This window comes from Ornithorhynchus anatinus, chromosome 7 (assembly GCF_004115215.2).
Source record: "Ornithorhynchus anatinus isolate Pmale09 chromosome 7, mOrnAna1.pri.v4, whole genome shotgun sequence".
Taxonomy (NCBI): Eukaryota; Metazoa; Chordata; class Mammalia; order Monotremata; family Ornithorhynchidae; genus Ornithorhynchus; species Ornithorhynchus anatinus.
The window spans coordinates 61,966,717-61,980,587 of NC_041734.1; positions in this window are offsets into that span (position 1 = coordinate 61,966,717).

The following is a 13,871-nucleotide window of genomic DNA, read 5'->3' on the forward strand; positions in this document are numbered from 1 at the left end:
TCGGCGCCCCTCCTCCTCCTCCCCCTCCCTCCCCGGCCCCGGGGGCTCGCTGGCCGCCGACGGACGACGCCCCTCGGCCGGCCCTGCCCACTCTGCCGCCGGAGTCCCCGGGACGCGGCCCCGCAGCCCCGCGCTCCCCCGTCTCCTCAAAATGGATGAATCAAACCAGCCGAAAATGCGCCAAAGCCGCCGCGCAGCCCAGCGTGCTGGGCGGCGCGGGCTCCGCCCCCGAGCCGGCCGCTCATTGGCTGCGGCCCGGCGGGGGGCGCCGCCCATTGGTCCGTTTGAATGATCACGGCGTCTGGGCCCCGCCCCCTCGGCGGGCTCCCGGCGCCAAGCTGCTGTGAGAGCGCACGGCCCGCGCCACCAACATGGACGCCGGCGGGCCCGGCCCCTTCCCTTCCTCCCTCCCTCCCTCCTTCTCTCCACCTGCAGATTCGCGACGGGCCGCGGGACCGAGACGACCGTGGGCCCCGGCGCCCCGCCGCCCCCCACGCTCCGCCGAATTTGCTCCCCGGCCCTCCCTCCGCCGGGCCGCCTCCCAGGCTGGGCAATTAGCCGGTCCTCGGAGGGCGATGACAGATTCGTCACCGAGGGGGCCGGCTCACAATCGGAGGGAAATCGCTATAGGTTCGAAAAACGGGACCTGAAATCCACAGACCCCGCCCACGCCGGGGGGCACCGCCAAAACCGCAGCCACGGGAAAAAAAGTTGGGGGGGCGGTTGGGGGGCTTTTTTCCCCGGACGGTCAAAGTGGCCTCAGAGGCGCTTGGGGATCCAGTGCCACCCCAAACCCTCCATCCTCCCCCGACGAGCTGGGGGATTGAGGGAGAAGAAGAAGAAGAAGAACGTTGGTATTTGGTAAGCGCTTACTAGGTGCAGAGCACAAACTGGCCTCCCCGTGCTTGGGGATCCAGTCCATCATCCTTCCCCACCGTCCATCCCAACAAGGTGGGGGGATGAGGAAGAATAAATAATAACGATAATAACGTTGGTATTGGTTAAGCGCTTACTAGGTGCAGAGCACAAAGTGACATCCTGGTGCTTGGGGGCCCAGTCCAACATCCTCCCTCACCATCCATCCCAACAAGGTGGGGGGATGAGGGAGAATAATAATAACGTTGGTATTTGGTAAGCGCTTACTAGGTGCAGAGCACAAAGTGGCCTCCCCGTGCTTGGGGATCCAGTCCAACATCCTTCCCCAGCATCCATCCCAACAAGGTGGGGGGATGAGGGAGAATAATAAATAATAATAACGTTGGTATTTGGTAAGCACTTACTAGGTGCAGAGCACAAACTGGCCTCCCTGTGCTTGGGGATTCAGGCCAACATCCTTCCCCAGCATCCATCCCAACAAGGCGGGGGGATGAGGGAGAATAAATAACAATAATAGCGTTGGTATTTGGTAAGCGCTTACTAGGTGCAGAGCACAAAGTGACATCCTGGTGCTTGGGGGCCCAGTCCAACATCCTCCCCTACCATCCATCCCAACAAGGTGGGGGGATGAGGGAGAATAAATAATAACGATAATAACGTTGGTATTGGTTAAGCGCTTACTAGGTGCAGAGCACAAAGTGACATCCTGGTGCTTGGGGGCCCAGTCCAACATCCCCACCATCCATCCCAACAAGGTGGAGGGATGAGGGAGAATAATAAATAATAATAACGATGGTATTTGTTAACCACTTACTAGGTGCAGAGCACAAAGTGACAGCCTGGTGCTTGGGGGCCCAGTCCAACATCCCCACCATCCATCCCAACAAGGTGGGGGATGAGGGAGAATAATAATAATAATGTTGGTATTTGTTAAGTGCTTACTGTGTGCAGAGCACAAAGTGGCATCCCAGTGCTTGGGGACCCAGTCCAACATCCTCCCCCAGCATCCATCCCAACAAGGTGGGGGATGAGGGAGAATAATAATAATGTTGGTATTTGTTAAGCGCTTACTATGTGCAGAGCACTGTTCTAAGTGCTGGGGGAGATACAGGGTCATCAGATTGTCCCATATGAGGCTCACAGTCTTCATCCTCATTTTACAGATGAGGGAACTGAGGCCCAGAAAAGTGAAGTGACTTGCCCACAATCCCCCAGGTGACAAGTGGCAGAGCTGGGATTCGAACCCCTGACCTCTGACCCAAGCCCGGGCTCTTTCCACCGAGCCACGCTGCTTCCCATGATCTGGCCAACGTCCCAACGCCCCATCGAACCTCCTCGACCCAAACGAAAAAGGAAATAAAAACAGTCACCCAAATCGACCCACTCGGTTCGTTGATCTTCCTGACCCCGGAGGTCTTTTGGCCTGAATGCACCAAGTCAACTTTAAGGCCAAGTTTGGTATTCATTCATTAGTAAGCGCTTACTATGTGCAGAGCACTCTACTAAGCACTTGGAATGGACAATGGGGCAACAGAGACCATGCCTGCCCGGTGACGGGCTCACAGTCTAATGGGGGAGACAGACGGCAGAGCAAAACAGAACAAAACAAAAACAAAACAACATTATCATGATAAATAGAATCAAGATCCACCCCCTTTATTGGGTGTGGTTTTTCTTTCCACTCTGGAGCCAAATAAGTAGGTTTCGACCCATCTAAGAAGCCCGTCAGTGGGCAGGGATTGTCTCTATCTGTTGCCGAATTGCACATTCCAAGCGCGTAGTACAGTGCTCTGCACATAGTAAGCGCTCAGTAAATACTATTGAATGAATAACCACAACCACTGTCCGCTGCTTCAAAGCCTTATTCCTTATTCTTGGAGGAGCACATCTCCAAGAGGCCTTCCCAGACAAAGCCCCACTCTTCCTCATTTCCCACTCCCTTCTGGGTCGCCCTGACTTAATAATAATAATAATAATAATGTTGGTATTTGGTAAGCACTTACTATGTGGAGAGCACTGTTCTAAGCACTGGGGTAGATACAGGGTAATCAGGTTGTCCCACATGAGGCTCAGTCTTAATCCCCATTTTCCAGATGAGGGAACTGAAGCACGGAGAAAAGTGACTTGCCCACGGTCTCACAGCTCACAAGCGGCAGAGCCAGAATTCGAACCCACAATCCAGCCCCAAACCACTTATGTTCCTAACTGTAATTTTATTTATCTCTTTGCTCTTCCCCCTTCCCAGCCCCAAATCACTGATGTTCCTAACTGTAATTTTATTTATCCCTTTGCTCTTCCCTTTCTCTCTCCCCCCCAGAGCACTCATGTACATATCTATAATTTTGTTTACTTGCACTGATACCCGCCTCCCCCACTCTTGACTGTGAGCTCGTTGTGGGCAGGGAATGTCACTGTTTATTGTTGTACTGTACTTTCCCAATCGCTTATACCGTGCTCCGCAGACAGTAAGTGCTCAATAAATATGACTGAATGAATGAATAACCAGGTTTGGAACCATATTCTGCGTCTAACCTCCTTCCCCTGAAAACTCCCCAAATTCAGCCAACTCTCCTCCATTCAGTGCCATTCAGGGTTTTGTCACCTTCCCTGGGTCAGGCAGACTCTTCCGAGGAAGGCGACACGAAGCAAGAATATCAGCAGATTTGCTTCTTGTGCTTGGATTTGCACCCTTTATTCCCCCCACCCCCGGCCCCACAGCACTTATGGGCATATCCGTAATTTAGTTATATTAATGTCCTTCTCTCCCTCTAGGCGTAGCCCCTTGTGGGAAGGGAATATGTCTACCAATTCTGCTATATTGTACTCTCCCAGGTGCTTCGTACCCTCTCAGAGTCACACCTGGAAATTTTCCGGTACTCTACCAGTCTCGACTACGGGAGGGAGAGTCAAGAAGAGGCCTGTCCATTCCATTCCTAGGTTGGCCAGTGCCTGGTGAGTGGAAAGCAATCTGTACAAGTCAAGACACCCTTGTGGTGGGCGAGAGTCGAGGGCGGAGACTCAAGTTCACTGCACGGAAGGAGTGCAGCGTGGAGAAGCAGCGTGGCTCAGTGGAAAGAGCCTGGGCTTCGGAGTCAGAGGTCATGGGTTCGACTCCCAGCTCTGCCACTTGTCAGCTGTGTGACTGTGGGCAAGTCACTTCACTTCTCTGGGCCTCAGCTACCTCACCTGGAAAATGGGGATTAAGACTGTGAGCCCCACGTGATTCCCCTGTGTCTACCCCAGCGCTTAGAACAGTGCTCTGCACATAGTAAGCGCTTAACAAATACCAACATTATGATTATTATTAAGGAGGCGACGGTAAACCGCTTCCCAATTTTGACCAAGAAAACTCTATGGATCCACTACCAGAACAATTGCAGATGGAGGTGGGGTGTTGTGGGAGAGACGTGTCGCTATGGGTCGGAGACCACTCGACAGCATAAGACAAGACAGGTGCTCAGTACGGAGGACTGCTCACAAAGCACCCAATAAATACGATTGATTGATTGCTCCCTTCCCATTAACTACTTCCCCATGTTGACTTTGCTTCGCTTATTCATTCAGTTGTATTTATTGAGCGCTTACTGTGTGCAAAGCACTTTATTAAGTGCTTGGGAGAGTACATTATAACAACAAACCGACTGAATCCTGCCCACAATGAGCCCACAGTCTATAGGTGGAGAAAGGCATTAATTGAAATATAGAGATAAATAGATAAATTACAGATATATACATATGTGCTGTGGGGATGGGAGGAAGGATGAATGAAGGAGCAAGTAAGAGCAGCGCAGAAGGGAGCGGGGGAAGAGGAGAGGACGGCTTAATCAGGGAAGGCTTCTTGGAGGAGATGGGCCTTCAGTAAAGTTTTGAAGTGGGGGAGACCAATTATCTGTCGGATATGAGGAGGGAGGGCTTATCCTAAACCAACTTTGGCCAGGCTTGTTACGGTCCCTGCTGCTGGAACAGATCCACTGAAGACGCTGAGGTCATTTGTTCATTAGCGACTAGTACCGTTTGAGGGTGTTTTATTAGGACAATTAGCTATTATTTAGATGAGTGCTCTTATTTGGCACCTGTGAAACTAAGCAAAGCTATTATTAAGCTCCGTCAATTAAGATGTGAACGGGTGCGTTACAGTCAATAAACAGGGCTGGGGGAAGGTTGTCCCCAGGCAGTCACAGCCTCCCTAGGCTCAACCTGAGGAAGAAACAAGGCCCAGATGCGGAGGGGCAGGTGGAGGGAAGAAGAATATGAAGCGAATGAAGCCTCCCATGATCAGCCTTCTTTTGTGTTCTCCATACGTCTTTTCAGGGTAGCCATACATGACATGACGTGTTATTTGGGATCCGCAGCATAACCACGATGTCAAAAAACACCATTTTTGTCAACTTACACTGGGTTTCCCCCAAACCTACAGTGTTTCTCTGAGGAAAACCCTTGACACCCCTCCCTTGTGCCAATGAGGTACTCCGTCTGCTCTCTATCTTCTATTTGTTCACTCTCCTCTCCTACCTTCCCTCCTCAGCTTGCACTCTTTCTTCCTCTCAATCTAATCGCATTGTGCTTCATTCTCACCTCCCATTTATTCATTCAACCAATCGTCTTTATTGAGCACTTGCAGTGTGCAGAACACTTTACTAAGCGCTTGGGAAAGTACAGTACAACAGTAAACAGCGACCATTCCCTGCCCACCGTGAGCTCACGGTCCAGAGGGACTGTACCTCCTGTTGCCGATCTTTTGGCTCGCCCCTCCCCATTATCTGGAACTCCCTCCCCCTTTACTCCCGATGGACAGCAGTCAAAATCCTTCTGAAATCACATTTCCATCTGGAGGCCTTCCCCAGTTAATATCCCTCCCACAGCCACTTGAGCCTCACCTAAGCACTTAGAGTACCCACAGTCACCTTTAACACATACCTTGCATCCCTTATTTAGAAGCGGCATTGCCTCCTGGAAAGGGCACAGGCTTCTGAATCAGAGGACCTGAGTTCCAATCCTGTTTCTGCCATTCGACTGCTGTGTGACCCTGATCAAGTCACTTCACTTCTCTGAGCCTCCATTTTCTCACCATAAAATTGGAATGATTCCTCTTCTGTCTCTCCCTTAAACTCTGAGCCCCAAATGGGACAGGGACTGTGTTCAGACTGCTTTTAATGTAGTTATCCCAGGACTTAGTACAGTGCTTGGTACATAGTAAGAGCTATAACTATAGAGAGGAAGGCCTACAGTGAGTAAGTCAAGATTTCGACCCACCTGTTGGGAGGAGAATGGAATCCCGCCCCCCTCCCCACAACAGTCCGGCCCAGTTCCCTGTGCTCACCTTTGTACCAGGTCACATAACCAACTCTGCCACTTGTGTGCTGTGTGACCTTGGGCAAGTCACTTCTCTGGGCCTCAGTTTCCTCATCTGTAAAATGGGCATGAAGACTCTGATCCCCACATGGGACAACCTGATTACCTGGTATCTGCCCCAGTGCATAGAACAGCGCTTGGCACATAAAGCACTTAACGAGTACCATAATTATTATTCTCTGTGCCTCAGCTACCTTATCTGTGAGCCCCATGTGAGACAGGGATTGAGTCCAACCTGATTTGCTTGCATCCACCCCAGCACTTAATACAGTGCCTGGCCCGTAGTAAGCGCTTGAAAAAGACCACAATTACTAACCATAATAATAATGGACTGGTCTTTTACCATAAAGGGAGATGGGAAAAATGCTGCTTCCTCCTTAATCTTTTCTGTTTTCTCTTCCCACCTCCCCAGCATCCTTGGTCTTGAGAAGACTTTCAACCTTCGTTCTGTTCTTCCCTCTGCCTTTGACAGTCAAAAGCACTTATAAAAGTCTGACTGGACCTTGGGGCCAGTATTTGGGCCAAAACACTGCCCAGGAGAGTAAAAGCCACAGTGAGGGCAGGCAAAAACTCCAAAACCCTGCAATCCATTGGCTTTAAGTACTCCGGCCCAGGCCTTGTTACATTGGGCATTCAGCTTGCATTTAGGGGTAAGATTCCGAATCGAGCTAGGGCCATCAAAGAAAGTAGAGAAGGCCCCAGATGAAGGAAGAAGTCAAAGATGAAGGGACTACCTTAAACCATTTTTTAATGGTATTTGTTAGCCTTTACTATGGGCCAGGCACCGTTCTAAGCACTGGGGTAGGTACAAGCTAAACGGGTTGGACGCAGTCCACGTCCCACGTGGAGCTCACTGTTTTAATCCGCATTTTATCAGTCATCGTCATCGATATTTATTGTGTGCTTACTGGGTGCAGAGCACTGTACTAAGTGTTTGGGAGCGGTCAACTCAACAGAATTGGCTGCTATTTTCCCTGTCCACAACAAGCTTCCAATTATCATGGTAACCTCCCATCGTACTCAAGAAGTTTAGGCAAACCATTTAAATCTCCAATATTAGAGATTCTGAGAAAGAACAGAAGATGATCCAAACTTCTTTGTTCCTGACAAAAAAGTGCAATACTGACGGAGGTTTTTACAGTAAAACGATACGGGCCCAATAACACACACAGAGAATAGTTCCAAATCACTCCCACAAGATAGGAAAGGTTTAATTGTGACTGCAGCAGTGAATATTTTTAAAATATCAAACCCATAAGAGCTTCAGAATTCATTAGATACCAACTAAGTTGGGTCTCAAAAAAATCCACAAAAGTTCACTAAGTCCTCAAAAAACAATGTTGGCTGGGGAAGCAGCGTGGCTAGGGGAAGCAGCGTGGCTCAGTGGAAAGAGCCTGGGCTTCGGAGTCAGAGGTCATGGGTTTGACTCCCGGCTCTGCCACTTGTCAGCTGTGTGACTGTGGGCAAGTCACTTCACTTCTCTGTGCCTCAGTTACCTCATCTGTAATATGGGGATGAAGACTGTGAGCCTCACGTGGGACAACCTGATTACCCTGTATCTACCCAGTGCTTAGAACAGTGCTCTGCACATAGTAAGCGCTTAATAAATAAATACCAACTTTATTAAAGCACACCTTTCAACAACAAACAGACCAACACTGGATTAAAAATAAAATTTTGGGGGGAGTCAAGGTGTAATCTAATTTCAGAGCACAGATGAGGAAACGGAGGCACACAGAAGTTCAGCGATTTGCCGAGATTAGAACCCAGGTCTTCTGACTCCCAGGCCCTACTTCTTTCCACTAGGCCCGCTGATTTTCAGACCAACACACAATCCTTCACCCTTGAAGTCAGTCTCTCTATTTCACTTTCTACTTCTTCCCAATTAACAATAGTGACGAGTAATGAAGAAGGTTAACAGTTCCTCCTTCCGTGCCCCTCCATACCCTCATCCTTCAACCCACTCTTTCATCCTTTTGCAGCTGCATTAATAATTAATAATAATTGTGGTATTTGTTTTGTGCTTACTATGTGCCTTGAGTGGATACAAGCAAATGGAGTTGGACACAATCCCTGTCCCACAGGGGGCTCACAATCTTAATCCTCATTTTACAGATGATAATAATAATAACGTTGGTATTTGTTAAGTGCTTACTATGTGCCAAGCACTGTTCTAAGCACTGGGGTAGATACAAGCTAAGCAGCTTGTCCCACGAGGGGGCTCACATTCTTAATCCCCATTTTACAGATGAGGTAGGCCCAGAGAAGTGAAGTGACTTGCCCAAAATCACACAGCTGACAAGTGGTGGAATCAGGATTAGAACCCACAACCTCTAGCTCCTAAGCCCGGGCTCTTTCCGCTAAGCCACGCTGCTTCTCAGAGGAGGTAACTGAGGCCCAGAGAAGGGAAGAGACTTACCCAAGATCACACAGCAGGTAAGGGTGGGGCCAGGATTAGAACCCAGGTCCTTCTGACTTCCAGGCCCGGGCTCTCGCCACTGGGCTGCACTGCTTCTCGGTGCTTATTAGCAGCTTCCCTGAAAGGAGTGGTATGGATTGGAAGGACAAATACCAGCCTGAATAGCCACCGTTGCTGCTCAAAACAACACGGGAGGGGTGTGATTTTCAGGGGCTTATCTCGGCAACATGGGGAGACCCCAAAACAGGCCCTGCTAGCTCTTCCCCAACCCCCTACTTTTCTAAAATCTCTTCATTGCCAGCCATTAGCAGCCTGGAAGAGGAGAACCAAGAAGTCGATCCGGATAACAAGAAGCTTAGAGTCAAACAGCCGCCCCAGGTTGGTTTTAGACCAGACATCCTAACTCCACCACGCCGTTCTCTCCGGAAGCAGAGGTCGATGCAGGCAGGACAAAGCCAATTAAAAAAGGCAACTCACCATCCGGCGTTGGTGGTGGGAGAGGAAGGAGATGTGGGCAAAGGAACACGACGGCTCTCTCTGTTGTACTGGACTCACCCAAGTGCTTAGCAAAGTGCTCTGCACATAGTAAGCGCTCAATACGTAACAGCGATTGATTGATGGAGAGGTCCATGATCCCTAGTCCACATTTGTAACCCAGGGTATTGAGGATGTAGGATTAAAGAAATCTCTTTCTGCTGCACAAAGTTGCACTAATCTGAGGCGTGTTATATGCATTTCAATTTAAAAAGTGGGAAAATGGGAAAATTCCCCAAACTAGCTGACTGCCCCTCCGGCGAAATCCACTGACAATACAGTGGTGTACCGAAGAAAGTGGCCACCATAAACCCCGTTAAACCATGCCTAGCTAAGGAGATTACCGTTTATTACAAAAAAAATTTGGATCCTGGATCAGCATCTTATCCTTGAGAAAATAGGTGATAATAAAGTTTTTCCCCAATTTACCCTTGGGGAATTTATGATCGGGAAGGGCAGTAACCCAATTAATCCCAGAAATGGAACTGGGAAATTTGGTGGGAGGGCAGGCTACCCGGCGGCAGGTGAAGACTTAATAATAATAATGTTGGTATTTGTTAAGCGCTTACTATGTGCAGAGCACTGTTCTAAGCGCTGGGGTAGACACAAGGGAATCAGGTTGTCCCACGTGGGGCTCACAGTCTTAATCCCCATTTTCCAGATGAGGTAACTAAGGCACAGAGAAGTGAAGTGACTTGCCCACAGTCACACAGCTGACAAGTGGCAGAGCCGGGATTCGAACCCATGATCTCTGACTCCAAAGCCCGTGCTCTTTCCACTGAGCTACGCTGCTTCTTAATGGCTCTCCTTTCCCACTTTCCGCCTCTCTCCAAGCTACATCTCGGTGCCATACCCACATGCATTCATTAGAATTTATTGAGCTTTTACTATTTGCAGAGCACTGTACTAAGCGCTTGGAATGGACGATTCATCCCACTCCCAAGCCGCCCTTTCTCTTGTCCACAAAGAGAATGCAATTCTTTCAAGTCTGTGACCCTCTGTAAGATTTAGACCGTGTCTAATTCCCAACTGTGCATTCTTTCCCGGTGCTTAGTGCAGTGCTCTGCACACAGTAGGCGCTTAATAAGTACTGTTACCACCGCCGTGGCAAAGGAAAAGAGTGGAGAGGTGTGTTGTTGGGTTGACCGAAAGGAGTCTTCCCGATGGCAGTGGTGGAGTCTTGGGTGGCAGTCAATATACCCATTGGTGCTCTATGATCAATCAATAATATTTACTGAGCACTTAATATGGGCAGAGCACTGTAGTAAGCACTTGGGAGAGTCCAACGATGACCGTTAATGGTTTGAATGGCAGATCAACCGTGCTCCGAAAGGAGTCCATTTAAGGCCTGTAGATGGCCAGTCTGTTGGTGATGTACTAAATGCTCCACAAAGAGAGGTGACATGTTGAATCATCACTGTCCACGAGACACCGGCCTCCTCCCCCACCTTAGCCTTGCCGAAAGTCCAAAGACTGCCTGCAAATAGCTGCAACACCCATTTAATAATAATAATAATAATAATAATAATGGTGTTTGCTAAGCACTTACTACGTGTCAGGCACTGTTCTAAGCGCCGGGGTGGATACAAGCAAATCGGGTTGGACACAGTCCCTGTCCCTCTTGGGTCTCACAGTCATTCATTCATTCATTCAATAGTATTTATTGAGCGCTTACTATGTGCAGAGCACTGTACTAAGCGCTTGGAATGTACAATTCGGACACAGATAGAGACAATCCCTGCCCATTGTCCCGACTGTGATTAGTGATTGTGACAATCACAGTCACAATCATTGTCCCAATCTCAGTCACACTCCCAATCCCCATCTGACAGATGAGGCAACTGAGGCCCAGAGAAGTGCAGTGACTTGCCAAAGGTCACAGAGTAGAGGAGTGGAAGAGCCGGGATTAGAACCCATGACCCCCTGACTCCCAGGCCTGTGCTCTATCCACCATGCCATGCGTTCATAGCCTTTAACAAACCAAGAGGACGGGGGTTCACGGCAGCACGAGAGAGTCGTACATTTGTGGAAATCCCAGAAGCCCGCAGGGACTTGAGCACCAAGCTGCTTCGGGCAGGGACTAGGATCTGAGTCAATGAGCTATCTTCCCAGGGCACATTTTATCCAAGAGACTTATTAATAATGATAATAACCATGAACCCCCAGAATCGCAGGTCAGGCTTTCATTATTAATATTATCATCGCATTCATTGAACACTGTTCCCACTCTGGGGTAGATGCAAGTTAATCAGGTCAGACACATCCCCAGTCCCATATGGGGCTCACAAATCCAAAGTGCTAGAAGACGTACTGCTAGTAGAAGAATAAAAATTGTGGTATTTTTTAAGCACTCACTGTGTGCTAAGCATTGTGCTAAATGCTGGGGTAGATAGAAGCCAATCAGGTTGGACACGGTCCTTGCCTGTCCCACACTGAGCTCCCGGCTTCAATCCCCAATTTTACAGATGAGGTAACTGAGGCACCGAGAAGTGAAGTGACGTGCCCAAGGTCACATAGCGGACAAGCGGCAGAGCTGGGATAAGTAACAGTAGTAATAATAATAATGATGATGATGGTATTTGTTAAGCACTTACTATGTGCCAGGCACTGTTCTAAGCACTGAATCTGCTTGTATCTACCCCACTGGTAGTACAGTGCCTGCCATATAGGAAGTGCTTAACAAATACCACAATTATTATTATTAACAATAATTTATTCTAATAATGTTAATATTATATAACAGTATTATAATTATTAATCTATTATTATTTACTTACTATGTGCCAAGCACCGTTCTAAGCACTGGGGTAGATACAAGGTAATCAGGTTGTCCCACGTAGGGCTCACAGTCTTCATCCCCATTTTACAGATGAGGTCACTGAGGCACAGAGAAGTTAAGTGACTTGCCCCAGGTCACACAGCTGACAGGCGGCGGAGCCGGGATTAGAACCCATGACCTCCGACTCCCAAACCCAGGCTCTTTCCACTGAGCCACGCTGCTTCTCTAGTAGTAGAAGACCAGGGCCAGCCATTCCCCAGGTGATCTTGGCCACATCGTCTAACTTTTCTGGGCCTCATTCATTCATTCACCCATTCAGTAGTATTTATTGAACGCTTACTATGTGCACAGCCCTGTACTAAGCACTGGGAATATACAATTCGGCAACAGATAGAGACAATCCCTGCCCAGGGATGGGTTCACAGTCTCCTTCCATAGCTTCTCCCCACACCCATTTTGTATTGTGGAAAGGTCCATCCCCACCCTTTCTTGCCCCAAAAGGAACCCTGGGAGGCAAATTGAGAAATAAAGGGTCCGGGGAGACTTTCAGGTCTCCGGAAGAAAATTGTTATAAAAAAAGAAAGGGTTTTTTTTAATAAAAGATAAGCGGTTTGTGCTAGAAATCCAGAACAATGTGAAGACTTTGGAACTTCGTAAAAAGAGAAAAAAAAATAGGCTACATACCGGCCAATTTTGCAAGCTGGCTGGTTTCACAGAGGACTCGAAAATGGATGCTGAACTCTCTCCAATTTACACTTGTCGCCTAGTGGCCTGCTAATTATTCCCGATTATTCCTACAGGCAGTGGGGGAAGCCAGTTATCTTTAATAACTAGAATTATTTACATGGCTGTGGAATTTCTCTTTTCAGGCTGCGCAAAGCACCTGGGCTGACAACACTGGGGGAAGAGAGGATTTTCTCCATCAGTGTAACAATAACAACTATAAGAATAATAATTATCTGTGGTATTCATTAATAATAATAATAATAATGTTGGTATTTGTTAAGCGCTTACTAGGTGCAAAGCACTGTTCTAAGCACTGGGGGGATACAAGGGGATCAGATTGTCCCATATGAGGCTCACAGTCTTCATGCCCATTTTACAGATGAGGTAACTGAGGCCCAGAGAAGTGAAGTGACTTACCCAAAGTCACACAGCTGACAAACGGCAGAGCCGGGATTAGAACCCATGACCCTTGACTCCCAAGCCCGTGCTCTTTCCACTGAGCTACGCTGCATGCCGAGCACTGTACTAAACACTGGGGTACAGCGTGGCTCAGTGGAAAGAGCACGGGCCCTGGAATCAGGACTCATGAGTTTGAATCCCAACTCTGCCACTTGTCGGCTGTGTGACTGTGGGCAAGTCACTTAACTTCTCTGTGCCTCAGTTCCCTCATCTGTAAAATGGGGATTAAGACTGTGAGCCCCACGTGGGACAACCTGCTTCCCCTATGTCTACCCAGCGCTTAGAACAGTGCTCGGCACATAGTAAGCGCTTAACAAATACCAACATTATTATACAAGATGATCAGGTCCCACCCGGGGCTGACAGTCTGAGTAGGAGGGAGAACAGGTATTGAATCCCCACTCTGTGGGTGAGGGAACTGAGGCCCAGAGAAGTTAAGTGACTTGCCCAAGGTCACACAGGAGGTATGTAGTAAAGCTGGAATTAGGGCCCAGATCCTCTGACTCCCAATCCCGGGCTCTTTCCACTAGGCCATGCTGCTTCCCTATAATCAATCCCCACATCTCTTCCTTCAAGGAAAGCTGCCTTGAGTGCAGCTCTGGGACTGGAAAAAAACAAAAATTGAGATTGGATAGGAAAGAGCTGAGGCAGGTCGGAATAGCTGCCTTGTGGGGAAGAGAGAACATCCATTCCCCACATGTGCTCTGCACATAGTAAGCGCTTAGC